General features: G+C 40.3%; 1 protein-coding gene across 12 annotated transcripts in view; it reads right to left on the bottom strand.

Annotated features, from left to right (window-relative positions):
- The window catches only part of FOXP1 (forkhead box P1), a 625,652-nt gene that overhangs the window by 127,525 nt on the left and 474,849 nt on the right, over positions 1-23,278 (bottom strand). The window lies entirely within an intron of this gene.

Here is a 23,278-nt window from a genome sequence, read left to right as displayed (position 1 = left end):
TTAGTAGCAGCAGCAGCAGCAGCAGCAGCAGAGTTATAACAACTAAGTTTTGTTTTCTCATTGACACCTGAAGCTAAAGATTAAGGGTAATTCCAAGTTTCCACTAACCAATCCAGTCAACCAACAAATGTAATTCTAATATTATTACTGTTCTTAATCTAAGTGGACGTATCACCACTCATTATATCACTGCTGATAAAACACAGACCTATAAACTTCATGCCTGGGAGGCAGGTGTGAGAAGCACAACTATGAACAGGTTTTAGAAGCAAAAAATGAAGTCCAGGGATTTGGTTTTTGGCAAAGCTGATAGAAAACCACGGTGCGTCAGTCTCTGCCCCTGAGAAAGGAGTCAAGAACAAGACCCTTGTGGGACTCTTAGAGCAACATCAGTGGAAAGTGAAGGTCACGTTCCTCCCCCTCAGACTGAGGAATGGAGGAGGCTAGTCTGTGGGACCAAAGTAAACCTTCGATAGAAGGAAACTTTCAGAGGAAATGATTTAAGCTTTTTTGGTGAGAAGGGTATTTTTCAAATTCTCTTTTGAAGTTCTTATTTCCATCTTAAGTCTACACAAATAAAAATAATCATCAGTTTTCAAAGAGACTTGTGGTTCACTGCGGGGGAGGGAGTTTGGCTTGGTTTCCTTCAATGAAACTTCAGGACTTTGGAGTTTTTCTTATTAGAAGGGAAAACTTCAACCCCCAGGGAAAGACATTAGCTGTTTCCAGAAATTATGGCATTATTGTCCTGCCTGATAGCCATTCAGTAAAAGAAGGATACAGAAGATATAGTATGTGACCAGAAGTTAGAGACACACATTTAGGAGATGTATGAAGAAGCCACATTAAAAAAGACTACCTTTTGATCTTTCATCAGGAGGATATATTTACCAAAATATTTTCAAAGCCAAAGAAATTCTAGAACAGCACTATCCAATGGATTTTCTAAGATGATGGAAATATTCTCTATTTGCATTGTCCAAAATAGTAGCCACTCCCACATATGGCAACTTAATTAGAAGTAAATACAAATTAGGAAGTAGGAAGTCAAGAGATACCTGGAGTAAAAGGCAAATCTGGCCTCAGAGTACAAAATTAAGCAGGTCAAAGGCTAACAGACTTTTGCCAAGAGAACACACTGGTTATAGCAAACACCCTCTTCCAACAACACAAGAGAAGGCTCTACACATGGACATCACCAGATGGTCAATACCAAAATCAGACTGATTATATTCTTTGCAGCCAAAGATAGAGAAGTTCTATACAGTCAGCAAAAACAAGACTGGGAGCTGACTGTGGCTCAGATCATGAATTCCTTATTGCCAAATTCAGACTTGAAGAAAGTAGGGAAAATCAAACCCCTTACGATTATACAGTGCAAGTGACAAATAGATTCAAGGGAGTAGATCTGATATAGTGCCTGAAGAACTATGGATGGAGGTTCATGACATTGTACAGGAGGCAGGGATCAAGAACATCCCCAAGAAAAAGAAATGCCAAAAGGCAAAATGGTTGTCTGAGGAGACCTTACAAATAACTATGAAAAGAAGAGAAGCGAAAGGCAAAGGAGAAAAGGAAAGATATACCCATTTGAATGCAGAGTTCTAAAAGAATAGCAAGGAGAGATAAGAAAGCCTTCCTCAGCAATCAACGCAAAGAAATAGAGGAAAACAACAGAATGGGAAAGACTAGAGATCTCTTCAAGAAAATGAAAGATACCAAGGGAACATTTCATGTTAAGATGGACACAACAAAGAACAGAAATGGTACAGACCTAACAAAAGCAGAAGACATTAAGAAGAGGTGGCAAGAATAGACAGAAGAACTGTTCAAAAAAGGCCTTCATGACCCAGATAACCATGATGGTGTGATCACTCACCTAGAGCCAGACATCCTGGAATATGAAGTCAAGTGGCCCTTAGGAAGCATCATTAGAAACAAAGCTAGTGGAGGTGATGGAATTCCAGTTGAGCTATTTCAAATCCTGAAAGATGCTGCTGTGAAAGTGCTGCACTCAATATGCCAGCAAATTTGGAAAACTCAGCAGTGGCCACAGGACTGGGAAAAAATCAGTTTTCAATTCCAATCCCAAGAAAGGCAATGCCAAAAAATGTTCAAACTACCACACAATTGCACTCATTTCACACTCTAAGCAAAGTAATGCTCAAAATTCTCCAAGCCAGGCTTCAATGGTATGTGAACCGTGAACTTCCGGATATTCAAGCTAGATTTAGAAAAGGCAGAGGAACCGGAGAACAAATTGCCAACATCCGCTGGATCATCAAAAAAGCAAGAGAGTTCCAGAAAAACCTCTACTTCTGCCTTAGTGACTATGCCAAAGTCTTTGTGTGGATCACAACAAACAATGGAAAATTCTTTAAGAGATGGGACTACCAGAGCACCTGACCTGTCTCCTGAGAAATCTGTATGCAGGTCAAGAAGCAACAGTTAGAACTGGACATGGAACAACAGACTGGTTCCAATTCGGGAAAGGAGTACGTTAAGGCTGTGTATTGTCACCCTGTTTATTTAGCTTATATGCAGAGTACATCATGCAAAATGCCAGGTTGGATGAAGCACAAGCTGGAATCAAGATAGCTGGGAGAAATATCAATAACCTCAGATACACAGATGACACCACCCTTATGGCAGAAAGTGAAGAAGAACTAAAGAGCCTCTTGATGAAAGTGAAAGAGGAGAGTGAAAAAGTTGGCTTAAAACTCAACATTCAGAAAACTAAGATTATGGCGCCCAGTCCCATTGCTTCATGGCAAATAGATGGGAAAATAATGGAAATGGTGACAGACTTTATTTTTTGGGGCTCCAAAATCACTGCAGATGTGACCGCAGCCGTGAAATTAAAAGATGCTTGCTCTTTGGAAGAAAAGCTATGACCAACCTAGACAGCATATTAAACATCAGAGACGTTACTTTGCAAACAAAAGTCTGTCTAGTCAAAGATATTGTTTTTCCAGTAGTCATGTATGGATGTGAGAGTTGGACTATAAAGAAAGCTGAGTGCCGAAGAATTGATGCTTTTGAAATATGGTGTTGGAGAAGACTCTTGAGAGTCCCTTGGCCTGCAAGGAGATCCAACCAGTTCATTCTGAAGGAGATCAGCCCTGGGATTTCTTTGGAGGGAATGATGCTGAAGCTGAAACTCCAGTCCTTTGGCCACCTGATGCTTAGAGCTGACTCATTGGAAAAGACCCTGATGCTGGGAGGGATTGGGGGCAGGAGGAGAAGGGGACGACAGAGGATGAGATGGTTGGATGGCATCACCGACTCAATGGATATGAGTTTGAGTGAACTCCGAGAGTTGGTGATGGACAGGGAGGCCTTGCGTGCTGCAGTCCATGGGGTCGCAAATAGTCAGACATGACTGAGTGACTGAACTGAACTGAAATACAAATTAAAAATTAAGCTCTTCATTGGCACTGGTCATATTCCATGTACTCCGTTCTTTTATGTTCCCAGGGTTCCCTTTGTTTGCATCCATTAGCATATTCACTATAGCATATTATAATCCTCTCTCCAGTTTCAGTTTGACAGAAGGACAAAGAAATATTCAATTCTGAAATCCAGTACAAGATAGGGTGCAGAACACAAGAGGTAAATAATAAACAGGAACATACGCGTAAGTGGATAGATAAGTAAATGAATGAGTCAACCCTCTAGTCATGCTCACATTTATTTCCTAGGGGCATTGCTGTCAGATAAGAATTGCTATAGCATTTTCAATAAATGTTAACATCAGATGAATCTGAGATTTTTTAAAATTTATTTTTAATTGGAGCATGATTGCTTTACAATATTGTGCTGGATTCTGCTATAGATCAACATGAATCAGCCATAGGTATGTCTGTTCCCTCTTGAACCTCTTTTCTATCTCCCACCCAATCTCATGACAATAGAGCCCCATGTTGAGCTCCCCGTGCCATACAGCAAATGCCTACTGGCTATCTACTTTACGTATGGCAGTACGTGTGTTTTCATGCTACTCTCTCTATTTGTCCCACCCTCTTTCCCCTACTGTGTGCACAATTCTGTTCTCTATGTCTGTGTTTCTATTGCTGACCTGCAAACAAGTTCATTAGCACCATCTTTCTAGTAAATCCGAGATCTTAATGATGACAATTACATTATCAAAGATCCAAACGAGACAGATCTTACTAAGGATGACAGGAATAATAAAGATCAATAATCTTATGAAAATGCTGGGGTCTTTGCATCCAATGACTGTGTTCTTTATCGGTTTCCCTCCAAGCACTGCTTTTTTTTTAACCCCTAACATGAGGGGAAAATACTTTTTTCTTGTTTTTCATCTACCTTCCTTATAAAACTAGTATGTTGCCAGATCCCCAAACTTCTCCTCCCCAAGATGTCCTCAAGATCAAACCCAAACTTCTTCACCCAGGAGTCCACACACTTTTTCTGCCAGAGGCCAGACAATAATGTTTTAAGGTCTTGCGAGATATACAACTACACAAATCTACCCTGAGAAGTCCCAGTGAGCAAAATGCATGAGTATGGTTCTATTCTGATAAGACTTACTTGTGGACACTAAAATCTGAATTTCATGGATTTTAATGTTTCATGAAATATTATTCTTCTTTTGATTTTTTTCCCAACCATTTAAAAACATAAACAGCTTGTGAGTCCTACAAAAACAAGCTGTAGGATCTGGCCCACTGGACTATGTTTGCCAACTGCTGCTCTAAAACCTGGTCCCAGCTCAAGTACTTCCTATACAAGTTATAGGCCTAAGAGACACAGAGATATCCTGACACTGATTGAAAAGAACTCCGACAAGTTGATAATCAAGAGCTCTGCTGTCCAGCAGCTCCAGGGACCAAGCAGGAGCCCAACCAGCGAAGTGTCAATTTCAACGGAGGTACTGGTGAATGGTGACAGTGACTGTGGTCCTCATGCACCCACTCACCCTGTGAGAAGCTCCAGTTGCTGTCACCATCAGCTGAGCAGCCAGATGAAGACTCGGCTGCTCTCACTATCCTTTCCTAAACCAGTTTTGTCGAGACTTCTATTAGTCAAATCCTGATCTACATCAGAGTTTCTGCAAGCCCGTTAATTATGCCTTTGATCTGCTGTTACATTATCTTCAATTAAGCATTAATATATTGTGCATGAACTGACACTGTGACATGCAAAATGTTAAGGTTCCTGGAATACATTTCCTAAGCTTGTATTCTAAACAGAGCTGTGTAGGCAGTGAAATATTTATTTTCAAATTCATCTGTGTACATTTTCAAAATTACTGCTCTTGAATTTTTGTTTTTTTTTTTTTACATTTCTGACCTGCTGTTCATAAGTCAAAGAATATATATAATTTCTTTTTTTTTTTGTACAACTCCAATTGGTAAATTATGTTAAAAAAAAAAAAAAGGAAAGGAAAAAGTCAGATTGGCTACATGCTGACAGATGGTGAGTATTCAGGCCTCCTACAGCTGGTGTTAAAGAGAAATGGTCCCGAGGTGCCCTTAGGATCTCATGGACCATGCAGCTTTAAGACTGTTTTGCCTTCATCAATTAACAGTCTCCAAATTCTCAAACAGTTGCAGAATGAAGAGCCATCTATGTTAAAAAGCCAAGTCAGACATGACAAGTGTGATACAGGTGAGGAGGCATCAGACACCCAGTTTATCTTTCTGGCTCCATGTTGTTGTTTTTTTTTCCCCCCTTCCTGTATTTTGCAAATGAGCAGAGTAGGTATTTGTTTATAAAGCACTGACAGAATAAAGGCTCTGGAGAAACACAGACTCTTCATTTTAAATAACATTCAAGTTCCTGAATGAGGTATGCCCTCAACTCCTAGAAACCAGGTGTGACTGAGATGTGTGCCAATTTCAACACTTACCTGAAAGATATCCAAACGACTTTGTTAGGAAATCAAGTTTAGTGATCTCGTGAGACTTATAGTATATTTCCCAACTTGGGAAGGCCTGGAAATACCATCAAAATGGGCACATATCATGAAAAATGTGGTCTACAGGTCCATTCCAAAGCAGAAATGCACAAGTGTATGGAGAAACGGAGACCAGCTGCATATTTAACACCCCCCCCCACCCCCGATAGACCCTCAATATGACACCACCTGTATTATCCTTCTTTGTTCTCATTCCCTGGACCTACGAGGACTCCAAGGTTAATGGGCTGGGTGGCCTACCTAATTCTTACACAGTATATTCTGCCTCTTGTATAGTGCAAGTCATCTAAGGGCAAAACCCAGGCCTTCCCTAACATCTTCTGATGGCCACTGCTTGTTCATATTGGTGAGACCAAGTCAGAGAGTTTATCTCAACTATCCTAAAAGGAGGCTAGGAGACAAAAACATGAGGGAAGACTGAATGAAAGAGATGCTGAGATTTCCAGTTGGAAAGGAACTTAGCTGTCACCTTGACAAGTGGTCTTTAACTATGGGTATGCATAAAAAAGCACTTTTGAAGTGTTTTAAACCCATGCTTCGGCCCCATCCCAAGATTTTTATTCATAGACAGAGATCAGTAATCTAGCTATATTTTAAGAAACTTTGAGACCTAGATCTTGATGATGATAAACATTTCTGATGTGCCTCCAGGTTTGAGAACCACTGACGAATCTTTTGTAGGTAAGAAATGGAAACTTACAGAGGTAAGTCACTTTGCCAAAATCAGACACGTTTGGATTAAAAATGCAAACAGTGGAGGAAAGAGCATCAGCCTATGACTGAGTGCTGCAAGAGAGCACTGGGTGGAAGATGTACCATTACGTTTTGGATTCAAAAAGGAGTCATTCACATTTGGAAACATCCTACATTTATGTCTTTAACTATCTATAAAGTATCTATAGATCGATAAGATATTTTATGGCAGATGGAAGTAAAGGGCTTTAATGTAATAAACTCAGATACATTATGCAAATACTCCAGATTGGAGCAAGGAGTCTTGAAAGGGTGTTTTCCTCCATTTCACACAAGTACAGCTGGCCCTCATATTTACAAGTTTTGCATCTTTGGGATTCAACCAACTGTGGATCAAAATATCCATCCATGGTTGGTTGAATCCATGAATGCAGAACCCCAGGATATGGAGGGCTGACCATTTTGAACTTGAGCATCTGAGGGTTTGATATCCTTGGGAGCTCCTAGACTCAACCCTCAAAATACCAAGAGATGACTTTGTATCACATGGGTTTAATAAGGCTCTGCCAGCCAAGTCTATTTCCTTGAATCTCAAAAAGTATACCTATGACTAATTCATGTTGATGTTCAGCAGAAACCAACACAATCCTGTAAAGCATTTACCCTTCAATTAAAAAGAAACAAACTTAGTACTAGTTTAGCCATTATACCTACCACAATGCATGGACTGATGTCAGACCAAGAAGGTGAAAGGAAATGTGGGCGCTGGGCATCACCACTGTGCAAATAGGAAAAAGGTACTCTTTCTTCCAAGGAAATGCTGTGCTAGTTCCATACCAAGGTGCAAAGCTTGGAATATGGTGACCAGGTTTCAGTCTTCACCAGCCCCCACATTCAGACAACTTTGTCAAGGGACAACCTGCGAGATCACACCTGACCTTGTATTAGAGCAAAAGTCAGCAAACTCCAGCCCAAATCTAGGTGTTGCCTGGATCTGTACGTAGCAATAAGCCTTGAGCTACAACTGTTTTTATGTTTCCAATAGTTGAAAAAAAATTCAAAAGAATATTTTGTGATATTTGAAAATTATATGAAATTTAAACTCTAAAATTCACAAACGAATTTTTGCTGGAATAGTGCATGCTCTTTATTTATATACACAGTAAGTGCCCTACATTTGAACCCTCAAGTCGTGAACTTTGAAAGATATGACTGGGAGTTCGCACGTCCACTCACGGTAGTTCACGTGTCTGGCATCCACTGTCATGTGCGTGCATCCTCTACCAGTGCCTGTGCCTTGTGCACTTTGCTGGACAGCACTGTATAGAGTAAGGAGCGCAGTATCTTAATTTCAAGGCCCGAACTGTCCAGAAGCAAGTGAAAAAGCAGTGGTGATGTAGCTGTTACTATGGTACTTTTCAAGGTACTGTATGGTAGGATTAAAAATGTTTTATTTTTTTGCTTTTATATATTGCTGCTGCTGCTGCTAAGTCTCTTCAGTTGTGTCCGACTCTGTGCGACCCCATAGACGGCAGCCCACCAGGCTCCCCCGTCCCTGGGATTCTCCAGGCAAGAACACTGGAGTGGGTGGCCATTTCCTTCTCCAATGCATGAAAGTGAAAAGTGAAAGTGAAGTCGCTCAGTCGTGTCTGACTCTTAGTGACCTCATGGACTGCAGCCTACCAGGCTCCTCCATCCATGGGATTTTCCAGGCAAGAACCCTGGAGTGGGGTGCCATTGCCTTCTCCGGTTTTTATATATTACGTTGGTGCAAAAATAATTTCAGTTTTGCATTGTTGAACTTTGCCATTTGACACTGGAATACATTCTTCAATAAATGTTATGTTATACATCATTTTGATGTGCATTTATTGCTGTATGTTTTTTGTTAATGAATTATTACTTACTGTTTATTTTATACATATTTTAGACTAGGGAAATGATGTTAGACAAAAGGCAAATTGAAGCGATTTTCTTACTTAAGTTCAAAATGGGTCACAAAGCAGTGGAGACAATTTGTTACATCAACCATGCACTTGGCCCAGGAACTGCTAATGAACATACAGTGCAGTGGTGGTTCAAGAAGTTTTGCAAAGGAGACGAGAGCCTTGAAAATGGCAGTGACTGGCCATAAGAAGTTGACAAGGACCAAATGAGAGGATCATGGAAGCTGATCCTCTTACAACTACACCAGAAATTACTCAAGAACTCAGCGTCAGCCACTCTATAGTCATTTGGCATCTAAAATTGGGGAGGTGAAAAAGCTCAGTAAGTGGGTGCCTCATGAGCCGACTGCAAATCCAAAAAATCACCATTTTGAAGTTCTTTTATTCTATGCAACAACAATGAACCATTTCTCAATCAGATTGTGACGTGCAATGAAAAGTGAATTTTATACAACATCCAGTGACAACCAGCTCAGTGGTTGGACAGAGAAGAGGCTCCAAGGCATTTCCGAAAGCCAAACTTGCGCATGCGCGCGCGCGCGCACACACACACACACACACACACACACACACACTCACACATTCACACACACACACACACACAGGTGATGGCCATTGTTTGGTGGTCTGCTGCTGGTCTGATCTGACTCACTACAGCTTTCTGAATCCTAGCAAAACCATTACACCCGAGGAGTATGCTCAGCAAATCAAGAGATGAATTGAAAACTGCAACACCTGCAATCAGATCTGCTCAACAGAAAGGGCCCGATTCTTTTCCGCAACAACGCCTGACTGCGTGTCACACAACTGGTGCTTCAAACCTTGAATGAATTCGGCTACAAAGTTTTGCCATAATCATCTGCCATAATGACCTGATCTCTTGCCAGCTGACTACCACTTCTTCAAGCATCTCGGCAACTTTTTGCAGGGATAATGCTTCCACAACCAGCAGGATGCAGAAAATGCTTTCCAAGAGTTTGTTGCATCCCGAAGCATGGATTTTTAAGCTATAGGAATAAACTTATGTCTCACTGGAAAAATTGTGTTGATTGTAATTATTCTGATTTTGATTAATAAATATGTGTTTGAGCCTAGTTTTTGACGATTTAAAATTCAGAGTCTGAGACTGTAATTACTTTTGCACCAACGTAATATTATTTGTGTGATAACATAAACCTATTGCTGCACAGTACTTTATAGCCTATTGTGTTAGTTGAGTACATTAGCTAACTTTGTTGGACTTATGAATAAATGGGACTTACAACGTGCACTTGGAACAAACTTGTTCACATGTAGGGGATTATTTTAACAGATAATTACACATATTGTGGTGCCTTTGCATGACAAGAGCAGAGTAAACATTGCCACGGAGAAAAAAATGGCCCAAAGAACCAAAAACATCCACCATCTGATCCTATATAGAAGAAATGGCTGACCCTTGGTCTAAAGGAAGAAAAGAGTTAACTATGAGGCCAAGTTCCTTTTGTAGATTTCATGAAAAGTTCCAAGCAAATATGGCAGGTGAAATAGTTTCTATATACCAATGTGAAACTGAGACAACAATGCAGGAAGGTCAACTTCATTACCTAGCCACCTTGACAGCACCTTTAAATGTCATCAATCAGTATGTGCCTTGCATGACTTGCAAGGGTTCATTATAAATTACAGCACACGAGCCCGACACGATCCAGGGACTGTAACAGGACGCTGGTGATGTAATGTGATAAAGGAGATTTCTCTGTACAACGCTGTATGGCACAGAGCTGGAGAATTTCCAAGAACTTCAATTTCCAGAATGCTACCTTTGACTATTCAAGATAATTCCACCCAAGCACCAGGCAACCTTGAAGAAAACTTTATCTTTTCTAGAAATGCCTGTCATTTAGGTGTCATCCCCAAAAAATATAAATTTGAGGCTATTTTTTTTCCAATGAGACAGACTAAATCCAGGATGTAGATTTTCCAATTAAACTCTTTTTAAACATCTGTTGGTAGGCTGCATTTAACATTAGTTATTTGAGCAAAGCACAATTTGATTAGACTGTCTGAAACCAAGCCAAAGTCTGCAAAATAATAGCTCAATTAAATTCTGTTTTGCTTTCATTTGTCTTAGATTTTCCTGAGTGTGATACTGTTGCAAATAATCAAGTAAACCAATTCCTTTCAAAATGAGAGATTTAGGTATATTTTCCATCATCCCTCCACATTTATTACATAATTGATTCCATCTTCGCTATGCTTCATTGAACTTCATCTTGATACCAAATACATTTCTGTGTTTTGCCTTTAGTCTCCTTTAATTTTCTATACTTAGGAATTAAAGTTCTATGCCATTAATATTATACCTTAAACAGATTAGTAACTGTACAGAGGCGAGCACAGAGCATTAAGGGCAGTCAAACAGCACTGCAGGAGTTTTGTGATTTTTCACTCCCTACTTGGCAACATTCATTTCATCAACCCAATGGAAGATTTAGGCACAACTGACACTGGTTTCTTTTAAATTCTGTGTTTATGGTCTTGAAATGTTCCTAGAGGTTTATGAACTTGAGACCAGTCTGCAACCTCCTCAACTAAAGCAGTATCAATTTTCCTTTCTTCTTGGCTTAGATGTTTCACTCATTTATTAACTCATCACTCACCCATTCACTAACTCAGAGGGAAGAAATATCTATGAACTGCCTATTTTGTGCCAGGCAGAGTGCAGAATACCACAGCTTCAAGATACAAGACTAGGCACTATCTCCTTGGCTGTTAAGACAAAAGAGCATGAATTCACATACAATTCTGGGAAAACTAGGGTAAGAGAGAGACCAGGATGGGATTTTCAGAACAGCGTGACTCTCATTTACGCCAAAGTGGATGCATTTAGGAAAATGACGCTTTGTCAAGAAATAATGATAACAATAGTAGCAGAGATGATGAGAATAGCTAATATTTGAGTATTTGTTGTGTACTCTGTACTGTTTTAGGCCATTTATAATGCAGTAACTCAACTAATCTTCATAACTCCACAGGTCAGGCATGTGGTCATCCCCATGTTACAGATGGGAAGTCTGATGTCTTCCCATCGTGTCTGGTTAACCACAACTGACTACCAGCCAAAGGAGAGCCTCTGCTGCACTGCTAAAATGTATATCTGAAAAGAGACTATTTTAACTGAATTCAAATATAATTTGAAGCTTAACAGGTATTCATTTTCCCTTTAAAAGGAGTTTATATAATTATGAGAAGAGCTAACTTTTCTGAGAATTTACTGTGTCCCAAGCACTGTGCAAGCACTTTTCATGCATTAATCATTTAATCTCCACAACTGCTTTCAGGTAGGTAAGGTAATCAGTCACATTCTCTAGATGAGAAAACGGAAATACAGAGAGGTTAAGCTACTTTTCCAAGGTCACACAGCAGTAAGGGTAGTGCTAGGGCTTCAACCTGGGAGCCTGACACCGGAGATCATACTATTAATCATTCTGTGCCTCCTCTCACCATATTCTGAAACACAAATCTCTGTAACTCTCAACCACCCAGCTGAGCTTATATGATGACCCAATGTTCAAGATCCTGTGTCTTTCAAGACAAATCACAGTTCATTTTTGACCACAAAGGTTCTGGAACCTCTAGCGCAAAAGAACACAGTTTGCGCTAACTCAGATAAGGATATGAGGAAAACACAAAGAGTATGTTTAATTTTAGATAATATTTCAGTAGTTGCCACAGGATCTATTAGATGTTGCAGAAACAAATAATCCCAGGTCTTTCTCTACTCTGCTATGTGATCAGCACAGACTATGTCGATAAGTCAGCCTTGGCAGGTAAAAGGAACACACACCACTCTTCCCAACTCCAGTGCCCATGGCAGACATGGCTAATCAATCACAGTGGTCCTACAAAGGCCAATGTGGTTTAAGAATCTTTCAAACAGCATTCTAGGCAGAGCCACTTCAGATCTACACGAAACAAAACCTCTCAGCTCTGTGTATTCTATGTGGTTTGAACTCTTAATTTTATTTCTAGAATAAACAACAGTTCCATTACACTATCAAATAAAGAACAAACCAGATATAATGTCACCAATGTCTTATTAAAGACAGCCTCATTAGGTTTGATGGAGCAGCTCTTTGGTGTGCAGACAAGGGAGTAACTGACTGCGGATCCTTCACTGAGAGAACATGGGAAGCAACCCACTAGGCCACAGCAACAGATATCAATGAAAAAGAATCATGGGGTGACGTAGAGAGAATTTAGATATGGGAAAACATGGCATATCAAATAGCTTTTAATTTCCTTCTGAAGAAAGCAGAGATATAATTTGCTTGGACTTAAACACAATTTAATCACTAGGGCCTTCTGCCTAAATGGCAAGGGTTAGAACAAGCCATATTTGGAATCCTTGATTTGGAGGGCTTAGAAACATGATCAGACGGACTGTGCTTATGACCATCTCCTAACAGAAGGAACCATGGCTCTGAACCGACTTCCCACCCCGTGCAGTAAGAGGACTCCAACCTCCTTCTCAGGTCATCTGATTTAATCCCAGACTAGAAAACTACGAAACCAGAAGAAGGTGAAGAGTGTAGACTGTGTATGAAAGTTAAGAGTGGATCACTGAAAGCTCTTGAAGAACAGAATAACAGGGCAGTGCAGGAAAAGCTGAAAGCAGCAAGGCTAAGAGATCCTCACCAAGACCAGAAGATGCTCTGAGGGTGTGAGGTAGTATAAACGACTGGTTTTTGCCAAGAGCTAATAAGCATATCCTTCCTGAAGGTCTGAACTCTGGAACGAAGGAGCAGCAGGGGAAACACAGAGAAAGGAATGGACACAATATGCCAAATGGAAGGAAAAATGGCAGCTCTGATAACGTGGTGAGGATGAGGGAAATGATGAGGTCGATGATGACGCATGAGTCTGACTAATAGGGCCTGGCAACAAAAATGATCAGTCGGATTAGAGGTGACCTAAATGGCTGTGAGGGTGAGCTGAGAGAGAGCCATGGACAGGCAGCCGAGAGGGGTACACACAAGCATGGAGTCATGTGTCCAGAGGCACAAGAATAAGCAAACAGACAGAGGCACTACTGGAGACCATCCAAGGAACTGACCTTCGGGAAAGGAATGAACTTGGGTTCCAGAAGAGAAGCGCGGACCAAAAGAGGATGGGATGGGGACCGGGGGCCGCTGAACTAAAGAGGTTTAGAAGGCAATTTCCAGGAACAAGAGTCAACCAGAGGACCACAGGTTACTAAGTCAGGCAAGTTGAGGTAAGGATGGAAACACGGCCCCTGCGTTTGGTGACAATCACATTCAAGACAATGAACAGAAAAGCCAGATTTGGGGGAGGTTAGGAAGGAAAATGACTGAAAAAAAAAAAAAGACGGAAACAGCAGACAGAATATTCAGGTTCTAAAAGCTTGGTAGCAAAAGAAGGCGCTAGAGGAGAACAGCTAGGAAGGATTGAGTCATCCAGAGTTTTTGAGTTACCCTTTTAAAAATCCACATTCTACCACGAACACCGATAAATGCTAGGCTCTGTCTGTTTGAATGTTTACCGAATTTCCTCAATGGGATGTAACATAAAAGGACAAGGGCTGGCAGGCCTTGCCCAATTGTGTCCTGGCAGCTTTAAATTCTACTACTTAAGTAGTTAAAAATCTGTTCTTTTGGTGAAGGGGGAAAAGTTATGAATAGAAGTCAGCAGCCCTAGACCCTTTAGAAATGACGAGTATTCAGCCTCTGTAATTTACTGGGCAATAATTTCTAACTCAAACAATTCCAATGGCAAGGCAGCTCAAGTCCACCCAAAGTTCAAAATGGGATATGTTCTCTTTAAAATTTTGAGAGCGACTAAATATGACAACCATCTGATGTATGAAAATTATTCACAACCAAAAACAGACAGTCTGGAAATAGCCAGGATGACTTCATTTAGACAGAATTACCCAAATCTGTTTCTAATATACACAGTACACATAATAAATTTTTACAATATGACAAGGAAAACAAACTTAATAAAAGTTCCCGATCTTTTGTTACACAAGCATGCTATATCCATGCTATGTTTATAATAGTTTGCTCATGATATCACAGCTCAGTAACAAAGGCCCAAGCAATACAAAAACAGTTACTAGGCATGACATCAACTCACAACTACCGTAATTACATCGGTACACAAATTTCCCAAACTGTACATTTTCCAAACTGCTTCTCAATTTCAACGGCTGCCTTTAGACAATTACTTGCAGAGTTGTCTGCAGGCTTTGAGTAATACCCGTCTTTCTTCTCTTTCCCAAGCGTCATTTCCCTTTAGAAAGTGCATATTTCAATTACAAGCACTATTTTTCAAATATGCCCATAAACATATGTCCAAATTAGGAGACGGTGTGGTCTACTGGTTAGTGACAAGCATCAGCAACTCTGATTTCATTCCATTCATTGTCTCTGCTTGTGAGGCCGAGGCTTTCCTCCAGGGAGAGAAGGGAGAATGACACGGATAGAAGCAGAGTCTGGAGGTAGACTGTTTGAACTAGTATCCCAGCTCTGCCACTGTCAACTGTTGGCCCCGGGCAAGTTCATTTCTCTCTGTTCTACTCTCTTCATCTGTAAAATGGGAATAATCATGGAATCTACCCTCATCCGGTCATTGTTTAGTAGCTGGCTCCTGGGAAGTACAATCTAAGTTTTGTTTTTTTAGAAAATATTATTACTGCTGTATTTCTGGGACTCAGTTTCCTGTTTGAAAACCTGGCTTCAATTACTCTGAACCACGGTGAATTGCATAATTTTTCTAATGTTAGGGCAAGACTTTCCTCTAGGTCCTGTTATCTGGATAATGAGGTTCAAGAACCAAAGTTTGAATACATGAATGAATGAATGAAACCCATAGACTGTGTAATACCCAACAGTTACAGAAGTACAAAATATCATCCAGTAGAAATTGGTTTTCATCCGACTTCTCTAATTGCTTGCTTTCATGTTCCCACAGCGAATGCTGATAAATACCTCCAACTCAATTGAAATAATCAGCATAGGGGAAAAAAGATATTGCCTTATGATTTCAGAAGCGTCTCTCTCTAAGGACCAGACTTTTCTGGCCCATCCCTTGTGCACGACCTCTGTCTCACTGGGTTGCATGGTCAGCTGGCTTTCCTGACTGGGCAGGGCGCCAGGGGAGCTCGACTACCCCCATTGTCACTTCTGGGCCATGGTGCTTGCACCAAATGCTGTTATTCTAGGCTTCAGGAAATTTTCTAACCACTGGACAGGGTCCAATGCTGTGTGCTAATGAGTTTCAGATTGGAGGACTTCACTGTTCATGTGTCAGAAAAGTGTCATGGTTTCTGGTGAGGTGGGGGCAGGGAAGAAAAGACACACACAAAAAAGGAAGAAAAAACAGTAGTTAAAAAATGCTGGCTACTCAAATTGACAGGGAACGTGACCTCTGCACTTCATCAGAAATTCCTGCAGACTTACAAAATAAAGGAGTTTGCTTTTATCACACACTGTGAGGCTCATATGGAAAAATGGAAAACACTACATCACTTGACCTCAGTATGGCCCCTTTCAACCACAGACGAATATTGTGTACAAAATTTCTAAATCAACTTAAGATGTTCCAAAAAAAAAAAAAAAAGCTTTAATTTTCTGCATTAGACTTGATGATTACTATTTTGGTTCTTGAGATTTTGCTTAGAAGGTTCACACAGGAAAAGGACTCATAATTCCAGGAAGAGAATTTTCTCACTTGGGGAATATTCATGGTCTGGCGTTTGCTGGGTGGGCACATCACGGTCTACACTTCCCTAGACTCCTTGGAAAATAATGAGCCAGCCTCACTTACCCAGGCTTGAAAGTCACCCAAGACTGAATCATGATTATTTGCTTACATTAACAGAACATTAAAACCAATTTTAAACAACTTAAGGAAACTCGAGCCATCTTTGCTTGGTGATTCACTTCTCTGGGAAGTTTTCTTCCCCGCATCATGGCAACCATCAGGCTTGATATCAAGATTTCTCACCATCCTATCACAGTCTACCAAAGAAGATGCCCTTCTTAGGAGAGTTTACTTCACAGGCCTTTTTTTTAAATAAGATTACATTTCAATTTTTTTTTGCCACGGTTAGTACCAGCAACTTTAAAAATCCAATCCTTTCACATCCTCCAACTGTCATCAACATTTTTTTCAGACGATGTCAATAAAATTGATGGCCTGCAGTTCTGAATTCTGCTCTGCACATGGAAACAATATCATTTGTTTTAAAGTATTTTCGATGGGGGCGGAAGGAGAAACAGAACGTCAGCAAGCCTATCCACAACATTGGGGTGGGCCAGGGGGCGGGGGCTGGGGAACAAACAAGAAGTTAAGTAAATGGTCGGCTGGAAACTTTGACAAAAATTCCCGATATACAAACCCTAAACCTTACTGCTTTGCTGACTGATATGTCTTCCTGTCAGATATGAATGATGTTTCTGCAACATTAATATGTTCATTAAATTCTAACTCCCTGTACTTAAAATATTCTGTATTTGGCTCAGAGGCATCTTGACAGCTTTGTTGTAATCATATATGTAAGGCCGCAGACGACACAGTTGTTGAGATGCCTCATACCTACAAGCAATCTGTTGCTTTTACAAGTTTAATCTAGGTATTAGGGAGCTGACTGTGGAACCATGTCGACTTGACATCTTCAACTCAGTTGTATATCATAGAAACCACTATGGGTGGTGACAGACTCCCATGATGCTCAGCAATCATCCATACCTCTAACCCCCTAATCTGTAATACTACAAAATACAGCTCGGACTGTTTTTTTTTTTCCCCCTCCCTCCCTTTTCCCGAAGCACAAGTGGAGGACCAGCAAGGGTCCAACAGTGTTATTCCTAATTACCTTTTTTTTTTTTTTTCACTCTTGATCCTGTGGCTCTCATAATTAGTTACCTGGGGCTGCAATCCAATTTGAAGTGATGACAAGAAAGTGATCCATGAAAAAGTAATAAGTTAAATCCAATTTCAGCCTTCCTCTAATTAAATGCACATGGAACTAATGACTCCAACCCTAGCATTTCAGTGATAATGGTAATTAGCGAGGTGGGAGTCGCTCTCTTTTTCAACACTAGAGGTGTAAACCACAAGGTAAAATGGTAGGAACACTCTTAATTACACGTGCCATTTTGTCAGCAATTTACACATTTTTGACCAGTCAAGTATGTTTTTTTTCCCCTATGTTCCTTCCCACCTCCTCACCCCAACAATGATTATAACATACCATTTCCATGTTCCAGCACATGGAAGCTCTTAGGGCACTTCAGGCTGGAGAATAAGAAATAACTTTTCTCTGCTGTTGTTCACTGCTGTGATATCTACACACGTGTGTGCGTGCATACACGTCCACAGAACGACAATTAGGATAATTATGCAAGTCTTAGTCTCTTAATTGAAATCTACATATTTACAGTGGAGATTAGTTTTTGTTGGTTCAGTTTTATTTTTGCTTACGATATGAAAAAAATAATAAATTTGTTTATTGATGGAAAACGTAGCAGTCAGTAGATGCTGAGTAAATATACACTGAAGGACAAGGAATAATTAACTTCTAGGTAGCATTCTGGTTGCCTATAGTCTTAAGACACCTGGCTTCTTAGCCTTGCGTTGTCATGGTCTGTGTGCTCTGTAGCAAGTCACTTAACCTCTCTGAAGTTCCACTTTTTCTCCTCCATAGAACGGTTTCATGATACTCCCTATGCTACAAAACAGCTATGGAGCTAGTTCATGAACCTTAATTATCTTTGCATATGAAAACATGTGCACGTGGTGACAAAGACACACTTATACTTCAAATGTTAGCATGACACTTACATTTGAACGTTCAGATCCGTGTAAGCAAGTATCATATAATTCAATGTACAAGCTGGGATAGTTTTAAGAGTCAGAGTTATTAATAAATCCACTCAGTCAACAGGCATAGACTAGGGCAGTTCTGGACAGACATAGGGTCACCTTATATACAGCTGAAGTTGAATTAGCAAAAATGAGGGACCTCATTATAACATAACTCACATGAGGTTTGGTGCCAAAGACAAAACACTATTTTGGGGAAAAAAAATAATTTTTTTCCAGCAAGATAACTGAACCTTGGCAAACAGATGGACTTCTTGAACTTTGTGAAACCTTTGTAATGATGCAAAATTCTGTGTGCATGTGCATTTTTCTAGAAAGGGGCCCTGTTTCTATCATATTTTCAAATGTGTGCAAAATCTGAAAGAATCAGTAACTTTTTTAAAACATCTTTTCTTATTGTTTCTTATCACAACATATTTTTGGGGGTTTGAGGATTCTCCAAAGTCATGTGGTAACAAAATCTTAAAAGGTACCAAAATTTCAATACTTCTTGTCAGTCTCCTGCCAGAGATACCAATTCTAGACAGTGAAAACTCCAGACATTAAAAGAGAAAATCTGCCTCCCTCTCCTGAATTACACGCTTTACTAATTCATTGCATAAGGATACTTTTTAAGTGTCAGTATTTCAAAACCACTCCATTTCAGTATCTACCACATAAAATCATAGTTTCCTTTAAAGGTTTCCTCTTACCAATTTATTCCTCAGTGAATAACGTGGAAATGATACGAGGTACTAAGATTATATGTGACATTAATGCCAAGCAAAATGCTGCCTAAAGCATGTTTTATATAACTGCAAATAAAAATGCTAAAAAAACACCTGCTGAATCTTGCATTTTAACCTCCTCCACTTAAAAGCCAGAGTCCTCATTATAATCCTGAGCTTCTAAAGGGATGAAAAGGCTGACCTTCCAGTTGATTCCACCAGCTCTCCTCCCAGTGAAATAGCCCCCTGTATGAAGGGCCTGTATATGAGATAAACTTGGAAGGAGGGGATGGGCAGGAGAGAAAAGTATCAGGCGACTGGTTTCAAGTTCAAGTTCTTTATATATGGCCTGAAACTGTGGTCAGCTCTCCACGGTAAGCAACACACAAGGTTTACTTTCTTTCTTAATGTGAATGCTGCCAGAATACACATGTACTTTTACTTTCTTAGGAGAAAATGTGTCATTTGATTTCCTTCCAGTTTATGTCCTCGTGCCAACAACTAAAATGCTTAAAGAACCCAAATGAATTACTACCCAGAAACGGTGGTCAGAGGTCCAAAATGTGATCAATAAAATTGCTCATCTACTCACAAATTAATCTTCAGCCAGTAAAATTACACATTTTCGAGGTTATGAGCACACCTGCACTGTTAAGCATTTATTTCACTTGTTTTAGCTATCTTCAGAAGTAGATAAATATTTATAAAAGCAAGCCTTCTATTTTTACTCACACACAGTTTTCTTCTTGCGGCAAAACCTGGTTAATTCTCTCACAGCTCAAAAGCATCCTGCAGGCAGGGTCTGCCTCCTAGACAGGTCTGCAGCTCTGATCACCAGCCTCATGTCCCACAAGTTGTAGCTGTTTCACTAACATTTGCTGAGTTGCATTTAATTAATTCAAATCCTTCTGAGGCTGAATTTATGATGGGGACAATTTCCAATCTTCACTCATACCATTCATAAAAAAATTTGCAAAGCAAATTAATAGACCAAATAAGGAGCTATTTAGGTTCCTAAGTAGAATATTTTTCCAGAACTTCAGAAGCAGTATCTGTATCCGATTCATGCCTTCACAATAAACTACAATGTCACCCAAGAATGCGATCCGCTCAGATTTAGTTCAGTACGTGTATCTGCAAAGAGTGTCATGTCTCGCTTATTTACTCTCATTTTGCTGAAATTAGTCCAGATCAATGATGTTTGACTACATTTTGTGATCTCTGTCGAGTAACCACTTATAACCTCCTCTTAACTTTCCATTTTCTTTTGTTTGTATCATCAGCCTGTGAAACTGGAGAGCGCTGCCAAACATAAAGCAGGGAAGTGTGAGATTTGCTTAAAATATGAGTCACAGTATATTTGGGGATTTGGGTTTCTCTCTTTTTTTTCCTCAAGCTATCAGCAGATCAAATCCTTCTTCCCTGTCAAGCCTTCCTCTGTGCGGAAGATCTGAAATTCACTAAAATAGGTCTAGGTAGTGGGGTGGGGGGGGTAACGAGATCAGAGAGGAGTACTGTTAGGATCTGCTGTAGGATTTCCCTTTCATGTCAGAGCCACTCCGGCTGAGATGCCCCAGCAAGGACATGGCTCGGCAAGACATATTTAAATGTGAAGGTTATTCCTTCCATGAATCACCAAGTCTACATACGTATTTTTACAGCAAGGTAACATGCCATGTGGCCTCGGTTAGTGAAAATGTTTCCTGTTTGTGGAAGGCCAGGCGATCGAATAAAACTACGTGAATCTGCATGACCCTACCAGGCAGCTGAGGAGACACAGACTATTATGCACAGGTGTGTACACACACACACACACACACACACACACACACACAGGTCAACCGCTCCCCCCTGAAGCAACTCTTAAAATCTGGTCTAAATTCTTTGCTTGTCAATTCTTCCACTGAAGGGACAGGAAAGGACTCAGAAATCGTCTTAAGCTAATTCAGCATCCAACATGGCCCCCTTGTCCCCCGCTTTTCCTACAGACTGAAGGGCTCAGCAGAATGTGTGAGGCTGGTTTTGATACTGTCCTTTGCCAAGAAAAACAAAGCTCTCTGTGTCATACTCTTCTGGTGGCTAAAAACCTTGTAACAGGCAAGAAGGGGAAAACGCCTTCCAAAGGAAATCCCCTAAAACTTGACTTCATATATTTAGCCCTAAAGGAACTTCATTCATCTTGCCCTTTGCTTATCTAAACAGGCCTTATATAATTAAAAAAGTAAATAGAAAATAAGTCTGGTCCAAAAAAATACAACTCAACACTGAAGAGCAGTTTATTAGACCATTTTTGTGTGTGCTTTTTAAAATGATCTCCAACCAAAACACTACTATATGTAAAATTTTGTGCCCCCCCCAACAATAATATATTGTTATTTTCCCAATGCATTCGAGATCTGATAAATTCAAGAGGATTCATAGTATTTTTAAGGCTCTGAGAGCTCTGAGGGGGAGGCCGAAAGAATGGACAGTCATTTGAATCACTGAGTGACAGGCTGGGCTAGCTCCCTGTATACATTAATAAATTAGAATTTTAATTGTGTCTCTGTCTGCAGGAGATGCCCCAGTACTTTAATATGTACCAACAATTGGCTATGTTCTGGAATCTGCAATGTGGCCTCCACTGCTGACCTCTGAAACACAATTCCCAGTCTGACTACGGAAACTGTTCAGTTTGATCCTTTCAACTTATTTGAATCCTGACAAATAAGCTCACAGCTGAAAGGTCAACACAGTCATATTTCATCCTCCAGAGCTGTTCTTAAGACATCGGCACAACAAAGCACTGCTTACAGCACCTGACATGGGACCTCAGTGGCACTGGACCTCATTAAAAATGTCCCCGGCATTCATACTCACGAAAAGGCATACGGGTTGGCGGTGGTTCTCCAAACCACTGCTTTTAGAAGTGTTAGGAATCAATGCACACTATGATTCAACTGTGCCAAGAAAGTGTCTCTGTATCATGCTGAATGTGCCCTAGACAGTGACAATTTACAGGCAGATGTAGAAGAACTAGAACGTGTGGTCCAAGGTCAGTTTGATCTTTGTAGGATAATTTAGGGACTGGTACCCTGGTTCTCTCTGATCTGAAAAAAGTCAACCCAAGCTAGATTCTGGGTTGACCTTGTGGTCATCTTAATCAGCATCAAGTTATACCCACCAGCTTCCACTTATAAATTCTTTTCTAGAATGTTCAGTGTGGGAAACTCAATATTGTTTCCCATTTAGGGGGGTACCCACTCTTAGCTCTGAAAGTAGTGATGAGCTGCCTGGTATTTGCAAGTGCCTTCCCTGTCCTGCTTGTGAGCACAGATACACCGAATTAAGTTTCTCTGAAATGTCTATGACCATTTTCTGCTTCAAGTCAAAGATTGAAAGTAGATATTTGTGAACTCACGCCTTCCAGTCTGCTAACTCCTGCCTTTAAAGTTTCTGAAATGAGAAGCTGCTAGTCTTTACATACAGACCGCTTGCTGATTTTTATTAATAATTTACAAATATCTGAGAAACACCCACTGAAGAATAGAGGATGTATTACACTCATTACTAGGTGTATCGAAAATACTCTATCTTCCTCAAGCCAAGTACGTTCTTGACAATATTAACATTTTAGACTGACTAGTTTTCTCTTGAGGGAGGCTGTCCTGTACACTGCAGGAGGTTTAGCAGTATTCTCAGCCTCTCTCTACTAGATGCCAGAAGCACCCATTCCCCCCAAGATGTGAGAGCCAAAAATGTCTCTAGACACTGCCCACTGTCCTTTGAGGGGTAAAAGCACTCCAGTTGAAAACCACTGCATTGAAGTAACGTGTGTGTGTGTCCCAATTCTACACAGATCATGAGAGAATGAGTGACATATGTGAGTACTAGGAACTTTTCCCCATTGGTAAGCCACACAGCCTAACAAGCCACCCATGCCAACAACTCCTCAGCCATCGATTAAATTGTCTCATTAGATTTTCTTACTCCCAACAACAAAACTGTTGGTTGAACAGACATTTTTCTTCCCAAAGTGTCATGAGCTACTGTTAAACAAACAAAAAGAAAATGCACTTCTCCTTTGCAGAAGATTTCCTTACATGATTTGCAAT

Source organism: Bos mutus, chromosome 22, assembly GCF_027580195.1.
Source record: "Bos mutus isolate GX-2022 chromosome 22, NWIPB_WYAK_1.1, whole genome shotgun sequence".
Lineage (NCBI taxonomy): Eukaryota > Metazoa > Chordata > Mammalia > Artiodactyla > Bovidae > Bos > Bos mutus.
The sequence above is the reverse complement of the archived record's forward strand: the minus strand, read 5'-3'. Positions and strand labels throughout refer to the sequence as shown.